The sequence below is a fragment of the Aquarana catesbeiana genome, linkage group LG06 (assembly GCF_042186555.1).
Source record: "Aquarana catesbeiana isolate 2022-GZ linkage group LG06, ASM4218655v1, whole genome shotgun sequence".
NCBI lineage: Eukaryota > Metazoa > Chordata > Amphibia > Anura > Ranidae > Aquarana > Aquarana catesbeiana.
The window spans coordinates 334,568,103-334,590,592 of NC_133329.1; the positions used below are offsets into that span (position 1 = coordinate 334,568,103).

Below are 22,490 nucleotides of genomic sequence, written 5' to 3' on the forward strand. Positions count from 1 at the left end.
CCTTCAGCCAATCAGGTGACGGGTATTAGACCTGATCGGCGGAGAGGCGGCTCAATATTTATTTGCTTTTCTAACACACCTGGGTGGGCTGCGAGCGCAATGCTCTGCGCCCCGAGTCCACCTTTTTTAAAGCCTATTAGAGCCTATGGCTGTAATCAGGTGCTTCAAAAAAACATCCCCGCCGCTGTAATTCAGGCGCCCGGTGTCCGAAAAGGGGCCGGGCGCTTGAATAGGGGCTGGCAGTGACAGCCATGGATAGATTCATGCAATGCATGAATCTATTTATTAGTCATATAGGGGGGTGGCGTGACAAGAGAGGCTGCGCCCTTAATGGACGCACCGCCACTGCTTTTGGATGAATTACAAATGGGACTGCAAGCCAGGTCTTCTCGTCCAACATCAGTGCCTGACCTCACAAATGCGCTTCTGGAAGAATGGTGAAACATTCCCATAGACACTCCTAAACCTTGTGGACAGCCTTCCCAGAAGAGCTGAAGCTGTTATAGCTGCAAGGGGTGGGCCAACTCAAAATGGAACCCTACGGACTAAGACTGGGATGCCGTTAACGTTCGTTTGCGTGTAAAGGCGTCCCAATACTTTTGGTAATATAGTATAGTGTGTGTGTATGTGTGTATATATATATATATATATATATATATATATATATATATATAGTTATGTACAGCTGCTGCCTGCCAATCATTTCTACTGGCTGTACGGAGCACCTTTCACTCCTGGATGCGTGTAAAGGCAGGAGTCCCAATACTTTTGGTAATATAGTGATATAATATAGTGTGTGTGTGTGTATATATATATATATATATATATATATATATATATATATAAGAAGTAAAAGCAAACAGCAAACAGGGTCACTTAGCCAGCGCTCAAGATAAGAAGTAAATCATACTAAGCAGCGGCCCGCCTATTGACAAAGACAGAATGTTGAAACGCATCTAGGGGAGACCACACGGCTTGCTGCACTGGGGATTTGTTCTGAATCTCTCCCGGGAACCACCACGAACGATCTGTTTCTTTCTGAGGTGGTGAGATTATCGGAACTGCTTTCACCAGCAGTGTATATTTTACCTGAATGCTGTTTTCAGTATATCTTTGTGTAGGTGCGATAGCTTAAGGGTCGGGTGTTTTTTGGGACTATAAGGCCCCTTTCACACTGGGGCGGTAGGGGGCGTCGGCGGTAAAACAGCGCTATATTTAGCGCTGTTTTACCGCGGTATTCGGCCGCTAGCGGTGCGGTTTTAACCCCCCGCTGGCGGCCGAAAAAGGGTTAAAACCCCTCGTATAGCGCGGCTATAGCCGCGGTATTACCGCGGTATAGCTGCGCTGTCCCATTGATTTCAATGGGCAGGAGCGGTTTAGGAGCGGTGAATACACCGCTCCTTCACCGCTCCAAAGATGCGGCTGACAGGAGATTTTTTCTTCTCCTGCCAGCGCACCGCTTCAGTGTGAAAGCCCTCGGGCTTTCACGCTGAACAAACAGCGGAGGCTGTTTTGGGGCGGTTTGCAGGCGCTATTTTTAGCGCAATAACGCCTGCAATCCGCCCCAGTGTGAAAGGGGTCTAAAAGTTTGCAGTTTCACACTATGAGGATTCCTTTTCCTTCTATATGCTTGAGTGGAATAAGAGGATTGCGGGTGTGTTCAGTCTGGAATGTTCAGGATCAGGACGCCATATCTCTGTCGATTTGATCGTTATTGAAATCGAACGCTGATGTTTATTTGCTGAGATAAAGCTGGATTGATTCACTAAGTCAATTGATAATTAGCAGTCTGGTGAGTGCAATTCCTATAGGGAGTGGAATCACAAGGTGTGGTGATGGCGGAACATTTCCGCAATGATGTGAACTGTCTTATGAGAAATTACTCAACACCTGGACTGTCACAATTTTTTAGAGTGCTGGTTGCTCGTATGCATTTTTTTGAACTTTATTTATGTGGGGTTTTTTTTTGAGCGCTGCTTAAGCTGGAAAGAGCCTATTTCTTTGGAACTTTTTTGCTTATATATATATATATATATATATATATATATATATATATATATATTTATATAGGTATGTACAGCTGCTGCCTGCCAATGATTTCTACTGGCTGTACGCCGCACCTTTCACTCCTGGCATAGAAAATAAGACCGCATTACACTGTATGAGGATATTTATGACCATATGCATGAGCCTAGGTTAGGATGCTAAGGACTCACCTACAACACAGAGCATCAGAAAGAAGAGGTGAACACCAACCGCATCTGCATTCTGTAAGTAAATCACTCCAGTAAACGTTTATTGTACCTGTGGTGTGACCGCTTACTCTAGCTAGGTGGTGACATCAATAATTGTAAAACTTTATTTACATGTGGGGGGCGGCTCATGTAATGGGGATATAAAATGTGGCAACCAGGCATGTTCCAAGGCTGCAGATGACACTAACAAATGAGTCCATGGTGCGTAATTCATCTTTGAAGTTTGGGTATGGCAATTGTTTCATACAGTAGTTACATGCTGTAGGTCTAGCCTGGACCTGTAAATTTGTATGTGCCATACCTGGCCGATCTTTGTGGAAGTGCATAGAACACAGGAGGTCGCTCGCTCAGCACCGCCGCCATTCTTAGAACGTTTTGTATTTTTAAAGTGAATACAGGGCACTGTCTGACTGAACGAGAGTAGATCGTGACTAGAGGTCGACCGATATGTGTTTTTCTCTGGCCGATGACGATATTTAGAAATCGTGGCGGTCGATGGCCGATATATGGTGCCGATTTTTTTGGGCCGATATGTTAGATCGATTTTTTTTTTTCTTTCCCTTCATCTCATAAAATCTAACAGTTAGACCCCTTTCACACTGGGGCGTTTTTAGGCGCTTTTGGGTAAAAATAGCGCCTGTAAAGTGCCTGTAAAACGGCTCCCCTGCAGTCTCAGTGTGATATCAGGCGATGCGCTGGCAGGATGTTAAAAAAAAGTCCTGCAAGCAGCATCTTTGGAGCGGTGTATACCGCTCCTCCACCACTCCTGCCCATTGAAATGAATGGGCACCGCCTGCAATGTACTTCGGCAGCGGTGCTACACGGGAGCATTTAACCCCTTCGTCGGCCGCTCGCAGGGTTATAGCAGCCGAATAGCGCCGCTAAAATGACGGTAAAGCGCCGCTAAAACTAGCAGCATTTTACCGTCAACGCATGCCCGCTCCACCTGCCCGCCTGTCCAGTGTGAAAGCAGCCATAATAAGTGATACAGAAAATTTCTTACATTTAAACATTTATTAAACAAAACAAACCTCCAATCAGTTCACTTGTATGTATAATTTAGATTTTTAAAAAAAACTATATCTTAAATATTAAATACACAAAAACAGGTAAAACTTTTGGACGAAAAAAAAATGGGCTAACTTTACTGTTTTAGTTTTTTTTTTAATTCACTAGTGTATTTTTTCCAAAAAAATTGCCGTGTGACATAAAATATTGTAACAACCACTATTTTATTGCCTAGGGTCTCTGCTAATATATATATATATATATATATATATATATATATATATATATATATATATATATATATATATATATATATATATATAATGTTTGGGGGTTCTAAGTGATTTTCTCGCAGAAAATACAGGATTTTTACTTGTTAAGCAATAAGATTAGTCTTTAAATGGGTTAAATCGGCCTTTTTTTATCAGTACAATCGGCCGATGCTGATTATATTTTACAAAATGCCAAATATCGGCCGATATATCGGTTGACCTCTAATCGTGACACCAACACCCCCCACCCCCCCCCCATTTATTTAGAGAACAGGTGTTCAGAGGCAATCTGTACAATCAGATTGTAACGTTTGTGGTTAGCTTTAGATCATGGTGAAACTAGTAGTTCCACTGTAGCTATAGTTTGAAAGAAACATGTTAGTAATATTAGCTGGTCTTTCGATGCATCTGAAGATGTTACTAAAAATAAATGATAAACTTTTCAGTACCAATTTTCCATATTTTTATGTTTATATTACCTTTTTGTTTCTATATTCACTTTGTTTTTGTTGGTGTTCTCCCATGAACAAAGCTTGACAGTTCTGCCTCCCAAGACAGTGTGTTCACAGTGACCTCTGTGGTGGACAAGTGGTTTTCTAATGTTTTCTTTGTAGAGTCATGTGAGGTATCTGAGCTGAAAGCTGTTTTATGTCCTTTCATATGCAGCTTCAAATGCAAAGTATCTTCAAACTTGCTTGCTGAGGCCGTTGCGAAATAGGATGTCCTTACTCAGAGCTTTGGTGCTCGTCTCTGTTAGCAGGAAATATCCTTACTGCTCTCGTATATTGCTTAGATTGCATTTCCTATGGTGAACTCCTGCCAGTCAGTCTACTATACTGTAGCATTTATTCTGCTGTATAGCAGTATTTCTAAATGTTCTCTAAAGTATCCCAATCCCACTTTTTAAGCAACTGTCCCGTTTTTGCAATAAAACCCCTCTGTCCATCTTTACTCTTCAATTATCTCTTTTTTAGTTTGACCTATAGTCCTTAATATTCCGAGGTATTGCAGATCTCCTATGCTAAGTCCATTATACAAAACTTAAAATGGAACTAAACTGTCCTATCGTTTTCAGCCAAGGAAGCTGCCATCACATCCTCTGTCCGATTTTCAACTGCCATGATGCTGCACATGTGATCAGTTATTACATCAGCCATTTAATGGTTTGACACTTTGGTTGTGAGCACAACCAATGTGACAGTCACATTCCCAGGACGTGTTGGGAATGTAACAGTTTTTGTAAACTGTTAAATCGATGGTTTTAGTTCCGCTTTAAGGTTCAATTCCAGGTATGGCAATCTTTGGACCAAGATAGAGATGTATGTGTGATACCTGTGGGATCCCTCTGGAAATCACTGTAGTAAGCAACGTTACTACAGTGATTCAACTATTTTTATTATTACCATTATACAGAATTCATATAGCGCCAACAGTTTGCGCAGTGCTTAACTGGCTTCCGGATCCCTTTCCAGGCAGCTGTACTTCTGCTTTCTGGAAACAGGAGGTTGCCTATTCTGCACAGGCGTCATTCGGAGAATAATTTTCATTTTCTCAATCAATGCAAGTGTTCTCTGATTAGACAAGGTATAGATTATGTCAACCTAGTCCAATCATAGAATGCCTTGCATTCATTGAGTGAATGCAAAAATGTTTCCTGAATACTACCCATGCAGAGCAATCAACCTCCTGTGTTTACAATGCAAGGCATACGCTTGGCATGGGACTTGGAAGCTAGTGGAGATCACTGGAGTAGCAGAGCCTACTGCTGTGATTTCCAGCTTCTAGGGCAGCCTTTCTCAACCTTTTCAACACAGGGAACCCTTAAAATAACTTTCCAGTCTCAGGGAACCCCTGCTAAAAATGACTATAGCTACAACTCATGATACATTAGTGTGATGGTCAGTTAGAAGATTGACCCTTACACTTGCGGTCATTGGGAAGAATTAAAGATCAATGGTGTCAGTGGTAACCTATCAGAGAGGCAGAAATTGCTCCTTGCTCAAGGAACCCCTAACAACCTTTGGAGGAACCCTAGTTGAGAAACCATGTTCTAGGGGGATCCCATAGGTATGGCACGTACATACTTACGTTGGTTCAAGCTTTTTATCATTTTAAAAATTGCCATAACTGGAATTAATCTTTGAAGTTGAATACCTGGTATGAATTTTATTGCACAGTTACATTGGTCCAGCTTGGACCAATGTAAGTATACATATGCCATACTAGTGAAACTACTGTGGAAGTGGAGAATTACTGCAGTAAACATCACTACTACAGTTATTGCTGCTGTCTTCCAGGTCTTGTCTCTTCACAGAACACCTTTTATTTTTCTCAATGAATGTAATCTTTGGCCAAGGTGGAAAGGTGGAAAGGTGATGCCATGGGATCCAAAAGACAACATCGATCACTATAATAGTGGCCTCTACTTCAGTGATTCCTTCCACAGAGATCCCACAGGTATGGCATATGCAGCATTGGGCCAAACTGGACCAGTGTAACTATGCAATTAAATCCATAAGGGAGGGGCCAGAAGGGGCCAGAAGCTCCAGCGGGGGGGGGGGACACTTGAGAAGAGGAGGATCAGGGCTGCTCTGTGCAAAACCACTGAACAGAACCGGTAATGGCCCGTATACATGATCCGAATATCGTACGACAGATCGTACCACTTTTGTTGCTTAATAGTCGCAAGTAGAAATTGAATAGGTTACTAAAATCACGAAAATTCTCGTACAACAGAAAAAAAAAAAAAACGGAAGTGATGTCATGTGTTGTAATGTATTTTCGGATGACAATTGTACTGACTGAATGAAAATCGTACGATCTGGTGTCGTAGGATGAAAATTTTCGTACTTGTCCGGTCGAATAATATCGGATGAGTTGTCATGATCGGCTCTCGAAAGCTCTGTACTAACGATCTGATTATCGTCCAATCGCGTTGAAAACGGTATTTTTTCGTCCGATTTTCGGATCGTGTGTACGAGCCATCAGTATGACATGTTTGTTTTTGTTTTTTTTTACTGACTTTAATATCACTTTAATCTGCTGCATGAGGCTACAGAATTTAGCTGCAGGAGGAGGATACAGGTTCACCATCCAGCCCCGCCACCAGCAACTTGGCAAATTTTATTTTATTTCGCTGCTGCGGATTTATTTATAAGTTGTTTTTTTTTTGACACATGAGTATGTGTTCAATATACAATGTGGCCCTCGAACTGAAAAGTTTGGAGGCCCCTGGTTTAGACAATAGGGCCAGTTAGGGTACAGGACAGGATTTTTATTTGTTTCCAGCGCTACAAGCTCTGTGTGGAAAAAAATAACACCGAAAACTAACATACTGTGATCAAAGTGTCCCTGGATGCTTTAAAACACTGTTGGATGATTCAACCCTCTGGTGTCCATCCAAAACCAATGTGTCAGTTTTTATTGGACCTAGCTTTCAATTCAAAGGTTTTTTCGGGGGCCTGCTAGAAGGTCACCTTTGGACCTACTTGTGTGGTCCTGTGTGTGAAACTATTTAGATATGCAACTTAGAATTTGAACTCACATCTTAGAAAGCAGTGCTATGGGAGTGGTAAAGTTAGCCTTTAACTTGTGAAGGGTTACACAGTTCCCAAACTGTATGATTAACTGGAATGGCTTTCATTTACTGAGCTGGAACCAATATCCAGCAGCATATCAAATGTTGTTTCTTGTATCAAAAAGTCTGTACTATGAGCACTGGAGTCTGAGAGTTTGGATATGCATGCTGACTACGGGTAAAAACAACAGCTCTTGTTACTGACACTTTGATAGATGAGTCTCAGCTAACATCAGACTGAGCCCCGTAGTTTATAGTCTATTAATCAATATTTAATCTATTGCTATATTTTATATTGCAGGATGCACTTTATAGAGTCTGTGTGTGGCAGTACAGACAAAGAGATAACCAAGTATTCTGCGCAAACAATAATGGGGCTTATCCATGTCAAACCATGGACTGTAGGCATGACAGTTGGAAGTTAATATTATTTTCTTTATTATATGGAATTGATATAGCACCAACAATTTACACTGCACTTTATATAGTACACATTCACATTAGTTCCTGTACCAAGGAGCTTACAATTTAGGGTCCCTATATCACAAATACTGTAGCTAGTTTAGACAGGAGCCAATTAACCTACCTGCATGTCTTTGGAGCGTGGATGGAAACCCCCACAAGCACAACATGCAAACTCCATTAAGGCAGTGTCCTGGTTAGGATTTGAACTTGAGACCCCAGCACTGTAAGGCCGGCCATACAAAGTTTGAATCTCGACTGAGATTGAGACCATTAATGGGCAGGCTATATGTACCCAACTTAGGTACAACCAGCCTGTCGGATTCTCTTGCGATTGTCGTGAGCGGCTTATCATAGCCGCTAGCAATAATCACTGTGTTCTCTTGGCGGGGACGGCTTCCCCCGTTCCCCTGTCAGCATTGTCTATGTTAATGGGGGAAACCTGTGATTGCAGGAAATAAATTTGCACTGTGTATGGCCAGTCTTAGACAAGTGCTAACCACTAGGCCTCCGTGCTTTTCAATTGTTTTAATAGTTTTATGTTGGCAACATTACATTTTCTAGCATAGTTTTCATACAAAAGCCCTACAATATATAAACACCCATATCATATGGCTGTACTTGTACCATGCAGTAATCTCACAAAGTGCTATTCCTTAGAACTTTTTAAACCCAAGGGAATCCTGGGAACTATGGGCTGTTGGAAAGCATACCCCATTGCATTGTGGTTTAGTGGTATTGGACATAAATAGCAGCATATTTGATTATAGAGTTTTTGTTTTTACGTAATCCTTAAAGCTTAACTTCAGGCACCAAATATTGTATATCATTTATTTTAATATATTCTTCAGTAGCCACAGAGGATAGAAATTATTATTATTATACAGGATTTATATAGCGCCAACAGTTTGCACAGCGCATCGGGGAAGACAGTATATTTACATTACAATACAATTCAATACAGAAGGGATCAAAGGGCCCTGCTCGTTAGAGCTTACAATCTAGAAGGGAGGGTCAAGTGGAACAAAAGGGCAGTAGCTGTGGGGGATGATAAGATGGACAAAATGAAATAAAAGTTGTTAGGTGTGGGTAACATAGGCTTCTCTGAAGAGGAGGGTTTTCAGGGATCTTCTAAAAGCTAATAGAGTAGGAGATAGACGGACAGATTGGAGTAAGGAATTCCATAAGCTTGGAGAGGCTCTGGAAAAGTCCTGGAGACGAGCATGGGAGGAGGTGATGAGTGAGCTAGAGAGCAGGAGGTCTTGAGAAGAACGAAGAGAATGATTAGGTTGCTATTTTGAGACTAGGTCAGTGATGTAACAACAAAGTCTGGGGAATTCCCAGGAAAAAACCAAGGCCTACTTACCACCAGCTCGCAGACAACCAAATTGACTTGTCTGACAGTATGCGTTAAAAACAGGGGTTTAGTCCGCACGCATTTGCAAACGCATGTGTGAGCCACAGAGCCACGTCATGGTACCCTGGTATCTGTGGTCCTAACACTAAAATATGAGTGGCCCCACAGTGGAAGCACATGCATTCTGATGGATAGGTGGAGGGCAGGTGGTCTGAAGGGGAGCCCACCCCTTCTTAAAGGTACAGGAGCACACTGAGCACCCAGCAAATTGCACAATGGCTGCAAAGGTGTTGGTGCGCTGCTGGACCAATACAAACACATGTGGAAACAAAAGCTTGCCACCTCCCTCATTTATAGCTGGCTATCGCAGTAAGCGCCATTGGAAGGCTAAAACATGTAACAGCAAAGTCTGGGGAATGCCCAGGAAAAAACCAAAGCCTACTTACCACCAGCTCGCAGACAACCAAATTGACCTGTCTAACAGTATGCGTTAAAAACATGGGTTTAGTCCTCATGCATTTGCAAACGCATGCGAGAGCCACAGAGCCACGTCACGGCACCCTGATATCTGTGGTCCTGACACTAAAATATGAGTGTAGGTCAGTGATGTAGCTGGGGGCAGAGTTGTGGATTGGTTTGTGTGCACCCAATGGCATTTCAAACCCAGGTATTACCATGTACAAGTAGCAGTGATATCATCCCTGTGCTGTACAGCCTGTGCAGAGTGCAGAGCTGTGGTAGGGACCAAGCGGGTCCGCTTACAGCAGGCTGCCTGCAAAAAATGACAGAGGGGCGGATACAATACCAGTCACCCTGCACAAAGGGAGAATAACCATGACCAGTCTTTATTGCAGGAAGCTCCTGCACAAAGGCAAGGTTTTACCCTGGCTGGATTGGACTGGACCGGCGCTACCATAAGGTGGCTTAAGCAGCCGCCTTAGGGTGCCAGGATGGGGGGAGGGCGGTAAAATCCAAAATAGCCAAAATAGCAAAATGCACCTTTGACTATGTAGACAAAAATCCTTGCAAGAGCCCTGAATGTGGACATCCCTAAATCCAAGAGAAACAAAGGGCATGCGCCCCAGAAAGTCAACAGACTGGGAATCTCAGGATGCAAAGCAGAGAAAGAGAAGTGCACTATGATGTACCACCCCCTTCCCTGTCCCCGCACTTTTACCAATGTCCACTTGCATGTTGTCTATTAAACACTCCACATATGCCAGGTATGGTATTAGTGCTATGCTATACAAAGCACATTCATTTAGTTATTCTGCAGAGAAGGAACTTATTTCTGGGCAAGGGATTTCATATAATGTCATGTAAAATGTTCATTTTGATGCCAAGATGATAAATCCGCAGATTGGAATCTGTATTCCTGTTGTATTGGGCAGTGTGCATTCAACAGGCTTTGCATTCTGGGCTCGAGGGCTCCCGCTGTAGAAGGAGGCAGAGACAGCTGCTGGAGGGTGTAGCAGAACACAGCACATCATTCTATTACCAGTCACAGTCCACAAGTCAACAGACAGCTGTGCGGGAATTGACAGCTGCTTTTCTTGGGCAGCTGTAAGTCTACTTGTTTTGATTGCTGCTGTTTTAGTATTTAAAGCTGAACTCCAGGATCAGTAAATATGATCTAAATACAGGAGATATTCTACCTTGAATCTTGGTGTGCATTGTGTAGTTCAGGGGAACTGAATTAAAATTCATGGAGAGATCCGGTCAGTAATATGTTCTTTCTGCAGGGGTCCGCATCTCATTTTTGTTCTGTAACTCAGGTCCTTCACATTACAGCCCCCCCTTTTACATCAGTGTTCTTAGTCCCCTTTTTCACATCACAATCCCCTTTCACATCACAGACCCCCCTCACATCACAGACCCCCCTCACATCACAGACCCCCCTCACATCACAGACCCCCCTCACATCACAGACCCCCCTCACATCACAGACCCCCCCTCACATCACAGACCCCCCTCATATCACAGACCCCCCTCACATCACAGACCCCCCTCACATCACAGACCCCCCTCACATCACAGACCCCCCCTCATATCACAGACCCCCCCTCATCACAGACCCCTCTCACATCACAGACCCCCCCCTCACATCACAGACCCCCCCTCACATCACAGACCCCCCTCACATCACAGACCCCCCCTCATCACAGACCCCCCTCACATCACAGACCCCCCTCACATCACAGACCCCCCCTCACATCACAGACCCCCCCCTCATCACAGACCCCCCTCACATCACAGACCCCCCCTCAGATCACAGACCCCCCTCACATCAAAGACCCCCCCTCAGATCACAGACCCCCCTTTCACATCACAGACACCCCTCACATTACAGACCCCCCCTCACATCACAGACCCCCCCTCATATCACAGACCCCCCTCACATCACAGACCCCCCCTCAGATCACAGACCCCCCTCACATCAAAGACCCCCCCTCAGATCACAGACCCCCCTCACATCACAGGCCCCCCTCACATCACAGACCCCCCTTTCAGAGTCTCCCTCCTTATATCACAGCCCCCCAACATCACAGCCCCCTTTGCAATCACAAACCCCCCTCACATCATAGCTCCCCCCTTCCTCACATCACAGCCTCCTTTGCAATCACAGACCCCCCTCATATCATAGCTCCCCCTTCCTCACATCACAACCCCCTTTCATAGCTTCCTCACATCACAGCCCCCTTGCAATCACAGACGCCCCTCACATCACAGACCCCCTTTCACATCAGAGTTTCCCTCCTTATATCACAGTCCCCCAACATCACAGCCCCCTTTCATAGCTTCCTTAAATCACAGCCCCCTTGCAATCACAACCCCCACATCACAGCTCCCCCACCTTCACATCACAGCCCCCTTTGGAATCACAGCCCTTCTTCTTACATCACAGCCCTCCCCACATACCACAGCTCCTCCTTCTAACATCACAGCCCCCCCCCCCCCCCATATCACAGCTCCTCCTTCTCACATCTGTGTCCATAAGTTAAACTTTGACTTTTTTTAAAATAACAAATATGTTATACTTACCTGCTCAGTGCAGTGATTTTGCACAGAGCAGCTGCGATTCTCTCTTCTCTTCATGTCCCCGGCCAGCGTTTCTGGCTCCTCCCCTTTCAGCAGTGCCCCCAGAGAAAGCCACTTGCCCTGGGGGGGGCACCATTGCGTGCGCGCTCTTGGGCCGCTGCTCTATGCATCCATAAGACACATAGAGCCGCAGCTTAGCCTCGCCCCCGCTCTCTCCTCATTGGCTCACTGGCTGCCAATGGGCTCCCGCTGCTGTCTCAGCCAACAAGGAGGGAGAGTCCCCATACAGCCGAGGCTATCATGAACATCACTGGATCAGAGGGGGCTCAGGTAAGGATTGGGGGGGGGGGGGGGGGGGGCGCTGCAAACAGAAAGTTTTTTAACCTTCATGAATAGAATGTCTGAAGGTAAAAAAGCTTAGAACCACTTTAAGGTTCCCCAGTAACAGGTTTACTTTTTTAAAATATTCTTTTTTTACCCTCTCTGAAAGTGTTACATAGGCGTTTTGCTACAAAGTAATGAATGTATATAAAGATTTAGTATCAAATATGCAATGTGGGAAATACAAAGTAAATTAAAAAAAAAAAAAAACACGAAGGAACTGTGTTGCTCATCAGTCTTCTTTCTTTTTGGTTACCAAGTGTCTGTCGCCATAACAGGAAGAGAAAGGATTTGCACATAACTTTGCAGAGAAGTAAACTTCTAAGGAGTGAGAAAACACAGGGTAAGCTCTCCCTAAAACAGAGTTTACACTATACAGTATACTATATATGTTTTTTTTTTTAAAACAAAGAAAATTCATGATTTTGTCTTTTAAACTGTTTGCTTTTTGAACATGTAGATTCTATATGGGCTTATTTAGAACTGAACGTTGGGCAAGGAGCTATATATATATAAATATCTGAAATTTAAGTATATGAACTTCTAAAAGATGTGTAACTCCGCACAGTCCATCTTGTTATAAAGATACGTCTGCCAGGCAGAAGGGCTGCTGTTAAAAACCACAGGTCCCCATACAGCCAATGCTTCTGTTATGAGTATGAATGAACACAGTGAGTGATCGGTACCGATCACTCATTGTGTTCATTCAGGAAAGGAAGGGGCTGGTAAATATGACATATTTACCTGGCCCTTCCACCACTCTCAATCTTGAAGGATCCTATTGTGTGCTTGCACCTGCCTGTGGGAAGAAGAGGGGGGAAGCCAGCAGCGCTGAGGAGGCAGGGGGGACACACAGGGGGACCTGGGCAGCAGGGGGAAATGTATGGTGCACAGGTAGGGTGATTAGTGTGGTGGGGGGGAGCAATTACTAGAACCGATTCTTTGTATGGTTATCTCTGCAGCAGCTGAAAGCCAACAGGAGGGAGAGGAGAAGAAGCCAGCTTTCAGCTGCTGCAGAGAGAGCCATACCGGGGATAGGTTCCAGTAATTGCTCCTCTGCCGTACCAATCACCCTGCCTGCCCATATCTGATTCACCCTGCTGCCTGGGCCACCCTGCTGGCTGGGGCCCTGTATAGGAGGACTGAGGTATATATATATATATATATATATATATATATATATATATATATATATATATATATATATTTATATATAGCCCTGCCAGGCAGCATAGTCATGTCTGAAGCTATACTGAGTTTTGCCTGGTACATATTTTTAGTTCTTTTTCATTCAGTCTAACGTCCTGAACGAAAAAAAACTGAGGAGCTCCCAAGGCGGTCTCTGTACTAACTATGTGATGTTAGTACAGCAAAATCCCAGCTGAGCTATTGTGTTCTTACAGGGGGACTGGCCCCCACACATACACAAATGTCGGCCGGAATGATGACCGGTTTCTGTTGAACCGGACAGTATTCATGTACCAAGCTTTAGAGGTTAATTCCACCCTTCTGAGCATGTGTCATGTTACATCCATATTTAGGGTGTAACTTGAAATATGGTCACATTCTACAGAGCCCCCACCCTCAAATCCCTCTCCTTACCCTAATTGTAAGGTGCTTCTCCTTGCAGAGTCCTGTATTTTCTATGCCTGACTTCACCCAAAGAGCCACATCACGCATTCACAGATCTGTAATCCCATTCATTATCCATACGTAAGCAGCACTGTATTCAGAATTGTTCTTACATGCTAACCTTGTAAATGCATAATACACATGAATGAATACATAAAATGAAATGTCACAGTGAATCTTCTTTCCTGTAGAAGATTTCATTTCAAAGGACCCTGTTACAGTGTAATGACTTAATCATTTGTATCTTAATTATCTGCATGTATGCAATTATTTTAAGTTAGTGCATAAGAATAATGATGAATATAGTGCTGCGTATGTGTGGATATGTGGTTTTGACATTGAGTGCAGGTGATTTACATACAAAAGTTGTGGTTTTATTACCGTATTTATTTACAGCATATGGTAAATAGGGTGATAGTGTGGACATTTTACCACCCACTGCCACAGCAGCACAGGAACTCATACCCTGTTTCCTTGAAAATAAGACCTAGCGTGATTGTCGGTGATGGCTGCAATATAAGCCCTACCCCCCAAATAAGCCCTAATTAAAGTCCTTGTAGGTCTTATTTTCAGGGTAGGGCTTATTTTCGGGCAAACAGGGTAGGGCTTATTTGGGGTGTAGGGCTTATATTGCAGCCATCACCGACAATCACGCTAGGTCTTATTTTCGGGGAAACAGGGTAGATATCAATGGAGCACAAGTGCAGTGACATCTCCGTTGATTACTTCCTCCAACGCCATAAACAAACTCAGTACCTACAGTGGGGACAAAAAGTATTCAGACCCCCTTAAATTTTTCACTCTTTGTTATATTGCAGCCATTCGCTAAAATCATTTAAGTTCATTTTTTTTTCCTAATTAGTGTACACACAGCACCCCATATTGAAGATAGAAAAACACAGAATTGTTGACATTTTTGCAGATTTATTAAAAAATAAAAACTGAAATATCACATGGTCCTAAGTATTCAGACCCTGAATACTTTCTGTCCCCACTGTACATACAGACCTGGGGCTGGGGGAATTGGTTGAAAGAGCCTGTGTATTGAAAACGCAATTAAATGATTGCGATTTCAATGCTTTGTAGGATCCAAAGCACAAAATTAATAAATGCACCTTTTTTTCTTTTTTTAATATTGTTTCTCTAATTTATTATTTACAAAAGATGGAATGTGTATTTAAAGGAGATCTATGGTCACAGCATACAATTTCATTTTATAACATCAGCATTACAATAGCAGAACAAACATTAGGTATTTTTGATTATTCTGTGAATCCTGAGACAGAGCAGTGTCTTCTCACAGTGCATATCAATGTAGGTCACAGAATTCAAAGAAGTAAGGCTTGATTCACACTTGTGCGGGTTGCAGTTTGCATATTGCAGGTGCATTTTGCGTTTTTCAAAACACATCTTTAAACCATTGAAGTCTATGGAACCAAAAATCTGAAAAAAAAAACCTGGCCCTTTCCATAAAATGCACAGATGTGAATGTGACCCATAGGAAACCATGTTAAATGGACTGTACCGTGTTTCTGCAAAACTGAAAATGCACTAAAAAATGCATAGGTGTGAATCAGGGTTAAAGTGCCCAAATTTGAGATGTGGTCTTAAACGAAAGACGACCTCTCCACCCCTTGTTTTTGGATATTAAAAAAAAATGTTTTACATTCTAACTTACCTTTTTTGGAAGTATTAAGAGTACTTCCAATCCAGCCAGGCCACGGCCGAGGAAGTCATATCCTCTTCTGCGGCGAGCCCCCCGTTGTCTTCTGGGACATGTGTGTGTCCCAGGAGATAAGCTGGCCATTCACAAAGTGCCGCGGGACTCGCGCATGCGCAGTCGGAAACTGGCAGTAAAACCGCAAGGCTCCACTGCCGGTTTCCCTTACTTGGAATGGCGGCACCTGCACCCGATCTGATGGACGGATCGGCCTCCGGGGGCCAACATCGCAGGCTCCCTGGACAGGTAAGTGTCCTTATTAAAAGTCAGCAAATACAGTGTTTGCAGCTGCTGACTTTTTTTTTTTTTAAATTTCGGCTGGAACACCACTTTAAATGTGTGAGGATCTTTTTCCAGTTTGTTCAGATTAATAGGAGTAGATTAGAAATAATTGAAATACAATGTTGAAACAAATATATGATTTTAAATGTTGACCATAGAAGGGCTGTAAGCATTACTACCTATTCACACATTTGCTTGTCCTGATTGGACAATAAAGGAGCAGTGATCAATGTTCTGTGTCTTCTTCATTTAAAATCACATTTATAGAGTTGGACAGCACAGAGCATTGCACCAGTGCCCATTTGGCATTTAGTATTATTTCTTTCCTGAGCCCTGCTGTGCATGAAATCACAGGAAGCCACTATAAAGTCAGAATCTTATTATAGATGCCCTTTAAAACAACATTCAGAACATTTTAATAAATACATAACTGCATTAATAGTTTTTTTATATATATACATATGTGTGGAGTTCAGATTAGGCAGGGTTCACATTGATGCGAATTGGATCGCATGACAGGAGACTGACTGGCTCTCAATGGAGCCGGTTCACACAGCTCTGGGGCGGCCCCGGTCCACATTGCAGAAGTCTTTGGCTCCATTTCAGGTGCGAATTCAGACAAAAATTCAGACCTGATTCGCACCTGAATCAGTGTACAGGGACGTACCGAACCCCCTGCCAGGACCCGCGGCCGCATCAATGTGAACCCAGCCTTAAAAACACAGATTGTCACCTTAAAATCAGCCAGTAGGAAAGCAATAGCCGTCAAAATAATCAGATGGGGTTAAGGGTCCTTGCACACTGTTCCATTTTTGATGCATTTTTGGGGTAAAAAAAGCTGATGGAAAATGTATACTTTTTAAAACCTATGGAACTCTTCATATCAGTGTGCTGCAAGTGTGGTGCGATTTTAAAAGTCCCGCATTCTGCATCTTTGGTGCTCTTTTCAAAAGTGCAACAAAAATGCATCTCCCATTGAATTCTATAGAAAATGTATCAAAAATGTCCCGAAAATGCAGCAAAAACACATGAAAAACGTGGTGAAAACACATAAGTGGTTTTACCGCATGTTTTCAACAGAGTGTGAAATCAGCCTCTACTGAGCATTTTCTTCCAGTCTGAATGATGTTCCGTTTGTTTAACTCCATAAATTGTTCTGAAATATCAGCACCTTTTCTTAGTGTAGTTATAGCTAGCTGGTCTCTTCCCCTTTCCTGGTCCCCGTTCACCATTTCAGCACAAATTTTTGGCTGAATTCGGACCTGAAATGAACCAAAAGACGCACAAGACCCATGTGCAAATTCGCACCAGAGCCGCAGCAGCAATATGTGAACTGGCTCCATAGAGAGCTGGTCAAAATCTCCCGCTATTGCGAATTGGATGCAGCACACTTGCATCCAATTCGCAAAAGTGTGAACCTAGCCTCAGAGTTCATGTTAGGTCTCCCATGCAGGTGCACATAGCCAGCCATACATAAAAGGGATCTGGCTTAGGTCAAAAGAAGAATGTTAAAACTCAACTGAACCTTTAAATTTAGTCCCAGTGCATGAAATTCCAGCGTGTACGTAAGTACAGGCTAAAAACACAAATGTTTAGAATACAAGCAGTTTGCCTTTTGAACATTCGTCCCTGGGCGCTTACGATCCTAAACATTAGTAGCAATCGGTGCATCATCCAGCCACAGCAGCTTTCAGCCACTCATAGGGGCCTGTGCCTTTCGCCTGCACCTAAACACTGAAATCTTATGCACAGGGCTAAATGTCTAGCATGCAAGAGACCTAACTTGGCCAATCACATTCCAGGTGCATCAAAACAAAGTGTTTGCTAAGCCCCCCGCCACACCAGTACGACTTGTCATGCGGTTTCAAATCGCATGACAAGTCGCACCCTATTGTCCATGTCACGGAACCCCGTCACACTCCGCTTGAGTGCTTCTGTCAGTACACTGCTTCCTCCAATCTAGACCTTCAGATATCAGATACTACAGCCGAATATTGTAACTAAAAAAAAACAGGCAAGACTAGCTCAGTTACAACACGGAATGTTTATTAGAACAAACTCACACACATATATACACCAGGAGGACATGCAATGGTAGTGGTCCATCAGAGTCACACTGATTTTGAAAGTAGTTCCCGCACTACTTTTTGCAAGTTCAGGTGCGACTTGCATAGACATCTGTGCAAGAAGTGGCACAGACGTCTTTCAAGTTGCACATGAAGTCACATTGCCATGCACCTTTGAAATTGTGCGACTTCAAGTGAAGTAGAACAATTTCAAAGTCGGATTCAGTGTGACCAAAGCCTTAAGCCGGTCACACATGGGTCGAATTCCAAACTAATTTTCTTTCGAAAATCGAAATTTGAGTGATCAGCCATGTTGGAAATTTTTTGAAATACGAATGGATTTCTAATCAATGATTGGAGCCTTTTTTGGAGTGGTTGTACGATGTAAAGCACTCAGCACTTTTGTCATTGGCACTTTCATAATGGACTTTATTTCATTTGCACTTTTTTAAAGGACTACATCATATTCATTATATTGCACGTTGTACTATATTTTAACACTTTATTGATGTTCTATATGCATTCAAATAGTGTAACTGCGCTAATCCAAACAAGTGCTAGTGCAATATTACCACTAATGCGGTGTTTATACCTTATATGCCAACCTTACCAATAAATCTATAAGCTATAAAGTGCAACGTGACAATAAAGTGCCAAATATCATAAAGTGCAAACTATCCCAACTTGAACCATAAGTATATAATAATAAAACATTTTTTTTCCTAAACCTAAGGTATAGGACATTTTAACTGCAGCAGATCAAATTTTATTATTAATATTTCACTATTAAATCTTTTTTTTTTTTTGCGCCAGTGACACATTTCTATATTTATGTTCTATATGCAACCTGATTTTTTAGGTTGAACTCATGTGTATTTAAAGGTACAGTGCACTTTTTTACTTTATCCCTTTTCATATGCCATTATTTTTTGGATGCATTTAGAGTTGATTGTCACTTTAAGGAACAGCACACTATTTTGTATATGTAATCCTTGCAGTGCCTGGAGAGTCCCACTGCAAGGCATTTTGTTTTCCCGGAGTTCAGCTTTAACTAGTTTTTGTTGATCATACTAGGGGCAGGTTTGCCTAAAAAGGAACAATAAAACATATTTTTTTATCTCTATAGGTGACTTGCAAATATTGAACTGCCTTGGATAAGCACATTACACTGTATTTGTTAGTTATAAAGTATCTTTTGGTTGTACACTGTGTTTCAGGAGATGTCTGCATTGAGTTTGAAATGGAAAGTTTGGAAAGTTTTGAGTTAGCTCGAATTTCCTGCCATGACGTATAGTAGCACTTAATACAGAACAGCTCAAAGCTACAAACTATTTGATCTCAGAGAAAATCTTTATTCAAAATCTGATAATTTAATTTTGGGTGGCGAGTAATTAGAGCCTCACATGCACTCGGCAGCTTAGTTTTGATGTCAAGGTCAGCATTGTTTAAAGCTCATTTAAAAGCTCACACCTTTTTTTCTCTTTATAGACTTTATATATAATTTCTGCTTTTGTTTGGATTTCGTTAAATAATAAAAAATAAATATTAAACCCAAAAGCAAATCTTTATTATATTGGATTGGTAAGCTGCATAACAGTACATCCGGACGATATTCACAGCGCTTCACTTTTTCCATATTTTGTTATGTTACAGCCTTATTCCAAAATGGATTAAATTCATTATTTTCCTCAAAATTCTACAAACGATACCCCATATTGACAACATGAAAGAAGTTTGTTTGAAATCTTTGCAAATTTATTAAAAATAATAAACAAAAAAAAAAAATCCCATGTACATAAGTATTAACAGCCTTTGCTCAATACTTTGTTGAAGCACCTTTGGCACCAATTACAACCTTAAGTCTTTTTGAGTATGATCCTACATGCTTGGCACACCTATTTTTGGGCAGTTTTCCCATTCTTCTTTGCAGGACCTCTCAAGCTCTACCAGGTTGGATGGGGAACGACGCTGCACAGCCATTTTCAGATCTCTCCAGGGATGTTCAATTGGGTTCAAGTCTGGGCTCTGGCTGGGCCACTCAAGGACATTCGAAGAGTTGTCCCCTAGCCACTCCTTTGTTATCTTGGCTGTGTGCTTAGGGTTATTGTCCTGTTGGAAGATGAACCTTCACCCCCAGAGCGCTCTGGAGCAGGTTCTCATCAAGGATGTCTATGTACATTGCTGCATTCATCTTTTCCTCAATCCTAACTAGTCTCCCAGTTCCTGCCGCTGAAAAACATCCCCACAGCATGATGCTGCCACCACCATGCTTCACTGTAGGGATGGTATTGGCCAGGTGATGAGCGGTGCCTGGTTTCCTCCAGATATGACGCTTGCCATTCAGGCCAGTTAAATCTTTGTTTCATCAATTTTTTTTGTCATGGTCTGAGAGTCTTTCAGGTGCCTTTTGGCAAACTCCAGGCAGGCTGTCATGTGCCTTTTACTGAGGAGTGGCTTCCGTCCGGGCACTCTACCATATGAGCCTGATTGATGGAGTGCTGCCGAGATGGTTGTTCTTCTGGAAGGTTCTCCTCTCTCCACAGAGAAACGCTGGAGCTCTTTCAGAGTGACCACCGGGTTCCTGGGCACCTCCCTGACTAAGGCCCTTCTCCCCCGATCGCTCAGTTTGGCTGGGTGGCCCGCTCTAGGAAGAGTCCTGGTGGTTCCAAACTTCTTCCATTTAGGGATGATGGAGGCCACTGTGCTCATTGGGACCTTCAATGCTGCAGAAATGTTTCTGTACCCTTCCCCAGATCTGTGCCTCCATACAATCCTGTTTCAAAGGTCTACAATTCCTTGGTCTTCATGGCTTGGTTTGTGCTGTGACATGCACTGTTAACTGTGGGACCTTTTATAGACAGGTGTGTGCCTTTCCAAATCATATCCAATCAACTGAATTTACCACAGGTGGATTCCAATAAAGTTGTACAAACATCTCAAGGATGATCAGTGGAAACAGGAGGCACCTGAGCTCAATTTTGAGTGTCATGGCAAAGGCTGTGAATACTCATGTACATGGGATTTTCTTCTTTTTAATACTTTTGCAAATATTTCAAACAAACTTCTTTCACTTTGTCATTATGGGGCATTGTTTGTAGAATTTTGAGGAAAATAATACATTTAATCCATTTTGGAATAAGGCTGTAACATAACAAAATGTGGAAAAAGTAAAGCGTTGTGAATACTTTCCGGATGCAGTGTACATGTGTTAACATAAATTTTCATGGGCCCCAAAATGCATATTAAAAGAAAATGAATTCAGGGTGCTGCACAGAGATATAAATGAACCAGACTGATTAGTAGGATGAGTTCTAAATGGAACGGATTGATTAGTAGGCTGAGATATGAATGGACCCGACTGATTAGTAGGATGAGATATGAATGGACCTGATTGATTAATAGGATGAGGTATGAATGGACCTGATTGATTAGTAGGATAATATATAAATGAACCTGATTGATTAGTAGGATGAGATATGAATAGACCTGATTGATTAGTAGGATGGTTCTGTGTTTTATGTGGTAGCTAAATGCGCTGCTCTGCTGTGAACCATTTGGTTATGAATGCACCTGACAAATGATTGGCAGTGCATATTCTTGGTTGCTTGATGTATAGGCTAGATTTGACCCAATGTAGATATGTGCTCAAAAGAGTTTTTGTTTCATATTGCTCCAATGGGAACAGGGGCAGCATAATTTCCAGAACAAGGTCCTCAACACATTCAAGGCAAAGATGCCAAAGTGCACTTATATGTCTAATATCCTGGGGAGTAGATGTCATCTATGGGAGCACACTGGGGATCAGTTGCACTTTAGGAGCACCCCGAAGCTCAGCCATCAGTCTGACAGCCAATCCCACTTCATTAAGTGCTATTGCTCAAAATGAACCAACTGTGAAGAAACACTGAATAATTATGATTCTACCAGATTACATTAGAGCCCCAGGACTGTCTTCTTTCTTCATGGTTCCTTCTGACAGTTAATGGACCCTGTTTAACACAGCAAGTACCTCTAATAGTCCTGTGGTTGATTAAGGACAGGGAGTCCACTACTAGTGAGAAGACTAAAGTGGTGATCCCTTCTCATTAGCACAACATGTAAGCTAGCTGAAAAAAAACGGGATCAGTTACTTTCTGCAGGTGTTTTTGGACTGCAGGAGGAAAGCAGTACTTTGTAAAAAAACACAAAACAAAGAAGAGCATGCAAACTTTGTGTGGATCAGTGATTCTCAAGCAAGGTTCCGTGGAACCCTAGGGTTCCTCCAGAGGCTGCTAGGAGTTCCTTCAGCATTGGGCAATTTCTGCCTCTGAGATAAGTTCCTACTGACACCATTGATCTTTTTAGATATCTGTAAGGAGGTAATTCTTCCCAATGACCACAAGTATAAGGACCATTCCTCCCACTGACCATCACACTAATGTATCTTGAGTTGTAGATTT

General features: G+C 42.5%; 1 protein-coding gene across 2 annotated transcripts in view; it reads left to right on the forward strand.

The window, feature by feature from the left end:
- The window catches only part of WIPF1 (WAS/WASL interacting protein family member 1), a 110,263-nt gene that overhangs the window by 10,425 nt on the left and 77,348 nt on the right, over positions 1-22,490 (forward strand). Inside the window, exon 2 of one of the 2 annotated variants that reach the window (XM_073633862.1) lies at positions 12,612-12,694. The exons of the other annotated variant lie outside the window; for it this stretch is intronic. The gene's annotated coding sequence lies outside the window, so the exon portion shown is untranslated. The remainder of the gene's footprint in view (positions 1-12,611; positions 12,695-22,490) is intronic. 2 annotated transcript variants of the gene reach the window in all.